Source organism: Triticum dicoccoides, chromosome 2B (assembly GCF_002162155.2).
Source record: "Triticum dicoccoides isolate Atlit2015 ecotype Zavitan chromosome 2B, WEW_v2.0, whole genome shotgun sequence".
Classification (NCBI taxonomy): Eukaryota; Viridiplantae; Streptophyta; class Magnoliopsida; order Poales; family Poaceae; genus Triticum; species Triticum dicoccoides.
This window is the reverse complement of record NC_041383.1, coordinates 542911908-542921392: the sequence shown is the minus strand read 5'-3', so window position 1 is coordinate 542921392 and position 9485 is coordinate 542911908.

Genomic DNA, 9485 nt, shown 5'->3' with positions numbered 1-9485 from the left:
GATCAACAGGACCCCCGTTTCGACCGTAGGAGGTCCGTTTCCTCCGTTTTGCGGTACGCCACACCCCTCCCGATCAACAGGACCCCGTTCCGAACGTAGGAGGTCCGTTTCCTCTGTTGTGCGGTACACCAGGCCTCGTTTCCATCGCCTGTTCCGTCCAAGCCAGTTGGCTCCCACGCGTTCCGTTGCCTCCCGATGAACACGACGCATTCCATTGCCTCCCCATGAACACGACGCATTCCATTGCCTCCCCATGAACACGATGACGATGCAGTTTTTCTGTTTCGACCCAGCCATGTACACAAGCCCTGGACGTACGTATGCGCGAGTAGGCGTTCGAGACCCTGCCCGTATGTACGTACATGGCCGTATTTTCTATCTTGCACCCTCGCCGCTGTATACGTATACATGCTACATGCGTGCCTCTACTACGACACGTGCGCGCCTCTACAATGACCAGTATGTACGTACACGTTCGCGACCAGAATGACAACGCTACATACGCTTCGACCAGGTGGGTCCCGACTGTCAGGCACTTCCTTGCCTGCGAAGATGTAGCTGGTGGGTCCCAGCAGTCAGGGGGCGAATCATTTTTTTTCCGGACGCACTTCCTTGCGTGTGAAGATGTAGCTGGTGGGTCCCAGCAGTCAGGGGGCGAATCATTTTTTTTGCCCGGACGCACTTCCTTGTGTGCGAAGGTGTCGCTGGTGGGTCCCAGCGGTCAGGGGGGCGAATCATTTTGTTTTTTTGCCCGGACGCACTTCCTTGCGTGCGAAGATGTAGCTGGTGGGTCCCAGCAGTCAGGGGGAATGTTTTTTTCGCGAAATACAGTGACCCATCCGGTGGGTCCCAGCTGTGAGGTGGAGGAATCATTATTTTCCGCGTAATAAGGAGGCACTTCCTTGCTGCGGCCGTGGACCTAGCTGTCAGGCTCTCCACGTACAGTCCACGTCCGATGGAAGTCGTTCCTTGAACACCTTGACCATGCCGCGCCGAGAGCACCAGGGCGGTGGACGACGGCGAGGCCTAGGAAGGGGACGACGGGGAGCCGGGGAAGACGCGGCAGTGGAAGCCCGCGCGGAGAGGAGTATGAGGGTTCACTGGTTCGGCTGCGGTGTGAGGCTGCCGTCGCCGCAGGGCCTAGACAGCGGTGGGAATAGTAGGGGGCAGTGAGGCCTCCGCGACAGCACAGCCGGCCACGGGAGGCAGGAGCATGCGACACGACCGGCGCTGCTTTGGGCGGCTAGAGCAAGAAGACCAGAGGTTGAAGAAGCACTACGGCCGTTGGATGGACATTGTACGGTCACTGGAGCTAGAATCGTTCATATTGACTAAAGTTGACAAAGCCCCCTGTCCCAGTCAACTTAGTAGGCCCACAAGTCAGCCTCCCACCATGGTGGGTCCCAGCTAGCAAGGGGAGTATTCATTTTATTGTGCGTAATAAGTAGGCACTTCCGGTGGGTCCGAGCTGACAGCGCCGGGAACTTTTTTTCATGAAATACGCTGCCCTGTCCGGTGGGTCCCAGCAATCAGGGGGGAAATGTTTTTTTCACGAAATAAGGTGGCCCGTCCGGTGGATCCCTGCTGTCAGGTGGAAGAATAATTATTTTGCGCGTAATAAGGAGGCACTTCCTTGCGGCCGCCTGGACCCAGCTGTCAGCCTCTCCACGTACAGTACTCTTCCGATGGAAGTCGGTCGTTGACCACGTTGACCACGCCACGACGAGAGCACCAGGGCGGTGGTCTGGAAAATGGCGAGGCCTAGGAAGGGCATGACGCAGAGCCGGGGAAGACGCAACAGTTGTAGCCTGCACGGAGAGGAGTACGAGGGTTCACTGGTTCGGCTGCGGCGTGAGGCTGCCGTTGCCGCAGAATAACAGGGGGTGTGGGTGAGTAGAGGGATACCCTAGGCCAGCGGTGGGAGTAGTAGGAGGCGGTGAGGCCTCCGCGGCATCACAACCGGCCACGAGAGGCAGGAGCACGCGGCATGACCGGCGCTGCTTTGGGCGGCTGGAGCAAGAAGACCAGAGGTTGAAGAAGCACTATGGCCGTTGGATGGACATCGTACGGTCACTGGAGCTAGAATCGTTCATATTGACTAAGTTGACAAAGCCCTCCGTCCCCGTCAACTTAGTTGGCCCACAAGTCATCCTCCCACTATGGTGGGTCCCATCTAGCAGGGTGGGTATTCATTTTTTGTCCGTAATAAGGAGGCACTTCCTTGCGTGTGAAGATATAGCTGGTGGGTCCGACATGTCAGCGGGGGAACATTTTTTTCACGAAATACAGAGGCCCTTCCGATGGGTCCCAGCTGTCAGGTGGAGGAATCATTATTTTGTGTGTACAGTCCACGGCCGATGGATGTCGTTCGTTGACCATGTTGACCAGGCCGCGCCGAGAGCACCATGGCGGTGGACGACGGCGAGGCCTAGGAAGGGAACGACACGGAGCCGGGGAGGACTCGTCAATGGTTGCCCACGCGGTGGGGAGTGCGAGGGTTTACTGGTCCGGCTGCCGTCGCCGGGAAATAACAGGAGGTGTGGGTGAGTAGAGGAATGGCCTGGCCAGCAATGAAGTAGGGCGGGGCTGTGCGGCCTGTGCGGCAGCACAGCTGGCCACGGGAGGCGGGAGCAGGCAGTCCCACCAGAGCTGGTTTGGGCAGCTGGAGCAAGAAGATCAGATATTGAAGAAGCAGCATGGCCGTTGGATTAACATCCAACGGTCACTGCTGCTAGAATCGTTTGTGAACTAAGTTGACAAAGCCAAAGTACACGTCAACCTAGTAGACCCACAAGTCAGCCTCCAAATCTGTCCCAAATAGCATACAACCCGAAATTTCTAGCCAGATTCAAATTAATTTTAAATCTAAATATACCTTAATTTAAATTCAATGAAATTTTACCAACACAAAAAAATGAAATTTAAAATATCAAAATCCGAAAGAAAATAGTATTTGGGAACTAATTGCCTGTTTGCTGTATTTTTTTACAGCCCATTTATTATTACTTATAGCCCATTTCTTATTACTTATAGCCCATTTTCTGGGCAAAATGCATCCCTCCTCATCTTGAAAGATTTCCGGCCCAGCAGGGTGTAGAAAAGCAAGTAGGCCTATGTTGGTTATTCTGCAAAAAACAAAATAGCTGGCTAGCCATTTTTCAGAAAGGAAAAAAATAAACTGGGTTGGTCATGTGCTAAACATATGAAATAAAATCCTGGGCTAGACGGGCCACGGGTCCCGCACAACCCAGTTGATACCCTTCTCCGTCCCAAAAAAACAAAATTACTGCGTGCGCTGCTGGGTCCCTACTGTCATCCTCACCATGTACAGTCATCTCCTTATTCCTCTCGGTTGTTGACCATGTTGACAACATCGGAGGGCGGCGCCGCGGCGAGCGAACCAAGGCAGAGGACCATGGTGAGGCCTTGGACGGGAATGAACAGGAGCTGGGGAAGATCACAACCAGCCGTGGGAGGCGGGAGCAGGCGGTCCCGCCGGCGCTGATTTGGCTTTGGCGGCTCGAGGAAGAAAAGACTGAAGAAACGCGACAGACGTTGAATGTCAATCGAACGGTCAAGGTTGGCACAATCGTTTTTTGACTAAGTGAACACCAAGTAGCATACTTTTTTATATATAGGAAGAAAACTGCGAGGAAAATGCGTTCGTCTGCCGTCCTCCTCACAGGGAACGTTCGCCACATAAGTGACTAGCACCCTTGGTTTTCAACTGAGAGGTCTTGGGTTCGAGTCCGAGAAACTCTCAATTTTGTCCTCCTTCCTTCCTCACAAAAAAAGGGAAAGAAAATCAAAGACTTGGGAAGGCGTACAGAACAAGCTAGTGTACCAGTAAAGAGACGTTGCCGAGTTTTAGAAAAAAGAAAGACATGTTCCTATAGCCGGTTCGAATCCAAACCTAGACTATGACTATATATGGTGCTATGCTACTCTGCAAGTAATGAAACTGACATATCCAACGTGCACTTCTCCTCTTCTCTACTTACTCTGCCTAGCATCAGAAGCTCTAGCCGCAGCAACCATGTCCGTTGGCTGCTCGTCCACATGCTCTTCAGCAGGCAACAACCAGATATGCGCCAAGTCGCCACCCGTACCATCGCCTGTGGGTCTCATCACACCCCCGCCGGCATGCGCACCGCAGCCGATTGCTCATCGCAACCCGCTGCCGTTGGTGTGGTGCCACTGCTGCAAATCACGCAGAGTCATCCGTCGCGTCTCAACCACAATCCGCAACCCTGGCCGAGTCTTCTACAAATGCCCGAATCATGGGTTAATAATATGTTTAAGTGTTGTTCTGCTGCTTTCAGTTGCTGATTTTTTTAATAGTTTGGTTGATGATCTTCCAATTTGATTCGTGCAGAAAAGGGAAGATTCGTGTGATTTGTATTTCTGGGAAGTTGCTGATGTGGGGGAATGCAACTACGCTGATTATTTGGTTAGCCGAGGAATCCCAATACCAGCAGGTTGGGGTGTTGGACAAGTAACTGAAGGAACTGCAGAAGAGGAAGATGCAGAGCAGAAGGTTAAAGATGCAGTTCCTATGATCATGGCCAAGCAACAGCTGCTGAACGACCTTGACAGCAATGAGGAAATGAAAGAGCTTGTGAAGATAATGGGCAAAATTGATGTGCTCTGTAGGATGACTGTCTCTTTATTTGCAGTGTATGTAGCACTCGTGATGTATTCAGTGGCTACGACATGAGCACTTTGCTGAAACTAGTAATGAATGAAACCTGTGTAGCAGGCTGGGCGTAGTGTTGTGAACATCTAATGATTTCTATTAATGGAAATCAGGGGGTATCCCCTTTTGCTCATATAAATAAATAAAAGCAGAGGCCCTGTCGGGTCAGCTTTGTTCTCATTCGAAGACGTCGAGCAAATTGCAGTCCAACAACAAACTATGTCATCAAATTCAAGTTTCACAACCAAGTATGAGTATAACTAAATAACAATGTCATCATGTTTTAGTTGTCATACAATCACCAAACACAAATCAGCATACATAACAAGTGATGTTCTCACAGCAAAATACTAAACAACATGTTCAGCAGGTTTCAGTTGTCATAGCAAACACAATTTCACATAGTAGATAAAAAAACGTCTTCTGACAGGCAAATACGACAAAAGCAATGTAATCATCATCCACAGCAGCAACGTCAACATCTTCGCCATGTGTATCGGTCTGAATCATAATTCCCCACGGTGTCATCTTCTTCTTCGTCCTCAACGTCCTCGAACGTTGGCTTCTTCTTGATCAACTCTTGTATGTCCACAACACGACATGCAATCTTTTCGCCGGCGTCATTGACGTGATGGTTCTCAAAGATATTAGGAACATCTGTGTTATCTTGTACATCAGGAGCAGTGTAAGCATCATCTTGTTGTGCAACTTCATTAAACGAATTCCTCTGCTCAAACCTTTGCAATACTCTCCAGTCATCGCTACGTGCAAATGTGTCTTCCAAGAAAAATATCTGTGTTCCTTGATTTGCCAAAATAAAAGGCTCGTTGGTCTAGTACGCTACCTTGACATTGATGGATTTGAAATAATCATCAGCTCTGGGTTTTGCGATCCTGGAAAACAGGTTATACCAACGAGAGCACAACAGAACCACACACCGATGATCCTCGAAACCGGAGATATACTGCAACTGAACAATGTCTGTTATTTTAGCATACATTTCAGTTGTCTCTTTGTCATACGTATCCGTGCTCATGATGGCACTGTTTTGTGTCTTCCTGCCTTCGTCTCGTGCAAGGGTGTTGTAGTGCACATCTCCAACAACGCAATATTCATAATGTCTTACCCGAGTATCATGACCCATTGCTAGTGAGTAAAGGGCATCATCAACTTCCTGCCCATCCTCCCGCATCTTCTTAACCTAATGTTAGAAAACAGACAAGCTGATCATCTTATGTACTCAATATATTAAAAAAACTGACACTGCACTTCAAAAGCTTACATGGTTCTTGAACCATTTCGCAAATCCTGCCATAACCAGTTTGTCAATGTTTCTTGGATTTTGCGGCAGTAACTCCTCTTTGTAGATGCTGCACAACATAGTGATCGCATCAAACATCTAAATATATAAGAATGTGCTGCAAGTTTAGTAGATTGCGATGTATAAGCTGCAGTACTGCACTTACTTGATATAAGGTAGTATCTCAGGACAGTTATTCAACACATACCAAACCATTTTGTCCAAATCTTTAGGTTTGTCCTCTTGTCGACTCTTCCCTGTAACTCGAACAGAATAATCAAAAACATTGAGCCCGGGATTGTCTTCACCCACCTCTTTGCTAAGCTGATAAGCAATTTCAATGTATTTTGAGCAGAATGTCAATGCTTCTGTAGCAATGTAGGCCTCTGCAACGGAACCCTTGGGTCTAGCTCTGTTCCTAACATAGCCCTTGAAAGTGTCTAGCCGCCTTTCAATAGGGTACATCCAGCCATACTGCACTGGACCTCTAAGTAGTGCCTTATCAGGTAGATGAACAGCCAAATGCACCATCACATCAAAGAAGGCTGGAGGATATATCTTCTCAAGGTCGCATAGGATAGTTGGTATCTTGTCTCTAAGACGCTCCAAAGCATCTATCCTGATATTTCTACTGCAGAGTTCCCTGAAGAATTGTCCCAACTCTGCAACTGCTCTGTATAAGTTAGGGCGGCCCAATACTCTAAGGATAACAGGTAAAACCCTTTGAAGTAGGACGTGGCAGTCATGAGTTTTCAACCCTTGTACGTTATTTCCATCTGCACTGACTCTCCTTTCAGGGTTGGAAGCAAATCCATGTGGGAATCTCACACATGGCAGGACCTCGCAGAATTCTTTTCTTTTTACCTTGTCCAAGACGTACACAACTGGTGCCATATCCCGTGGTTTACCTTCATCTTGCACCTGCAAATCCTTTCTGATACCCAGGTGTGTCAAATCAATCCTAGATTTTAAGGTATCTTTCGTCTTGCCTTCAATGTTAAGAAGTGTGCCAATAATGCTGTCACATATATTTTTCTCGATGTGCATCACATCAAGATTATGCCGCAGATCCAAATCTTTACAATACTCCAAGTCCCACAAAGTAGACCTGCGGGTAAACAATAATCTCTCTTATACCGTGCCATGCTTCCTTTTCCCGCTACCATTACCAGGATGGTTTCCTGGTGTAATATGCCTGACCTTCTCTAATTCCACTTGCAACTCATCGGCGGTGAGCCTCTTTGGCGCATCACAGTTTTCATGCTTTGCATTGAACACATGTCTTCGGTATTTTCTAGGATGCGGCTTGTCCTTGGCAAGGAAATGGCGGTGTCCAATGTAATGGATCTTGCTAAGTATTGCATATTACAGCAGATTCCTATCACAGCGAACACATGCATTGTAACCATGTGTCGTTCGCCCTGACATAGTGCCCAAAGCCGGATAATCATGGATGCACCAAATTACAACTGCACGCAAAAAGAAATCAGCTGGTGAGATGCTATATAGGTCTCGAGTGAGAACACTCTTCCATAGTTGTTGAAGTTCATCCACAAGAGGCTCCATGAACAAATCAAAATCCTTTCCAGGACTTTTTTGGACCTGGGATGAGCAAGGCCATCATGTAGTTTGATTCTTTGGTGCAGACATTTGGTGGCATGTTGTAAGGGATAACAAGCACTGGCCACATGCTATATGTGGCGCTCTGGTGGCCAAATGGGTTAAATCCATCTGAAGCTAAGCCAAGTCTAATGTTTCTCAGGTCAGCAACAAACTCTTTGTGTTTATCATTGAAGCTTTTCCACTCACTACCATGAGATGGATGGCTCATTACATTCCGATCTCTGTACTCCTGGTTCCTAGAATGCCACAGTACATCCTCTCTTGTTTCAGCATCATGAAACAACCTCTGCAACCTTGGTGTAATTGGAAAATGTCTCAGAACATTATGAGGAACCCTCTTCATAGCATCGCCATATTTCCATCTTGATGATTTGCATTTCGGGCATTCACTTAAGTTGGCATAATCCTTCCGGAACAAAACACAATTATTCTTACAAACATGGATCATATCATATCCAATTCAAACTGCACGAAGGAAATTCTTCATTTTACTGTAGGTGTGTGGCAGCTCAGACGCATCTGGGAAAGATTTGCGGAAAGCAGCCAACATCGCATCGAATGATTTGTTGGTCATCCGCTCAGATGTCTTCACCTGAAGAAAGGTGACCATAGCTGAGAATACTAACAGCTTATTTCCTGGGGTGACAGCAACGTTGCATTGTTCCAACATGCGGGCCCACCATTTTTCTTCTGCAGGTGAAAGTTCACGGAATGCACGAGCATTTCGTAGCATTGTTTCAATGTTGGTCAAACTCACTGGCTCCGCCACCACCACCTCCTCCTCCTCTTCCACCTGAGCATCAGGCAGATCAAGATGGTGATCTGCTGCTTCCACGTAGTCAATAACATTGACGTTCACAGCTTCACCATGATGAACCCACCTAGTATATGTGACCGACATCCCATAAAAGTGTAGATGATTTTGCACAGTTGACTAGGGTCTTGTAACTGAATTCATACAAGTGCTACACGGGCAGAGCACATCTGATTTCGGACCACCATACTCAGCTCTGATAAAGTTCATGAAGTTTTCAATCCCCTTGACATATGCAGTGGAGAATCTTCGAGCAGAAGTTATTCAAGTCATGTCCATCTGTTAGACATACAAATTAGTTCTTCTACTAGATATTACAGGAAAAACATATATGATTTTTATGAAGTCTAGAAAAAATACCTAGGTCGATGTCTAAAGCTATGGCAAGATATTTGGACGAGCAGACTAAGTAACGAAATATATGTAAAGCTAATTCAGCAAACAGATTTGAGTGCTAAATTATGGCAGGCTGTTTCAGCAGTCAATGAGGCCGAGCACACAACCATCAAACTATCGAAGGCCATCGCAGCAACAAAGATCGAGTATAAAACAGTGTAGAGCTATTTCACCTAACAGATTGGCTACTAGACCATGGCAATCTATGTCACAATAAATATATGGCAGGATATTTTAGCAACTAATCGGCCTTGGCATGCCATCTCAGCAAACTACTTCGACAAGGAAGCTTGAGTGCAGAACAGGGCAAGGAAGCTTCTTAAGCAGAGCATATTGACAGTAAACTACTTCAGCAAACAGTGAGATTAACAACGTCTATCAGCTAACATTCAGCGCTACACCGACATGAACGGGGCCTCAGTCTAGAATGCGCGTACCGTGGGAGAAGCTGACCGTCGTGCGTCTCCACACGAACGTCGCCATCGGTGGCGGCGCTGACCGCCTTGCGCCTCCACAAGAACGTAGCCAGAGGTGGCGGCGCGGCTAGAGGACCGCAGTCTACGAGAGCGTACTGTGGGAGTGAGAGGATCACCGTGCGTCCCCTCAACGAACCGCAGTGCCGACGTATCGGCGCGGCGGGGAGGGCAGCTTTGGCG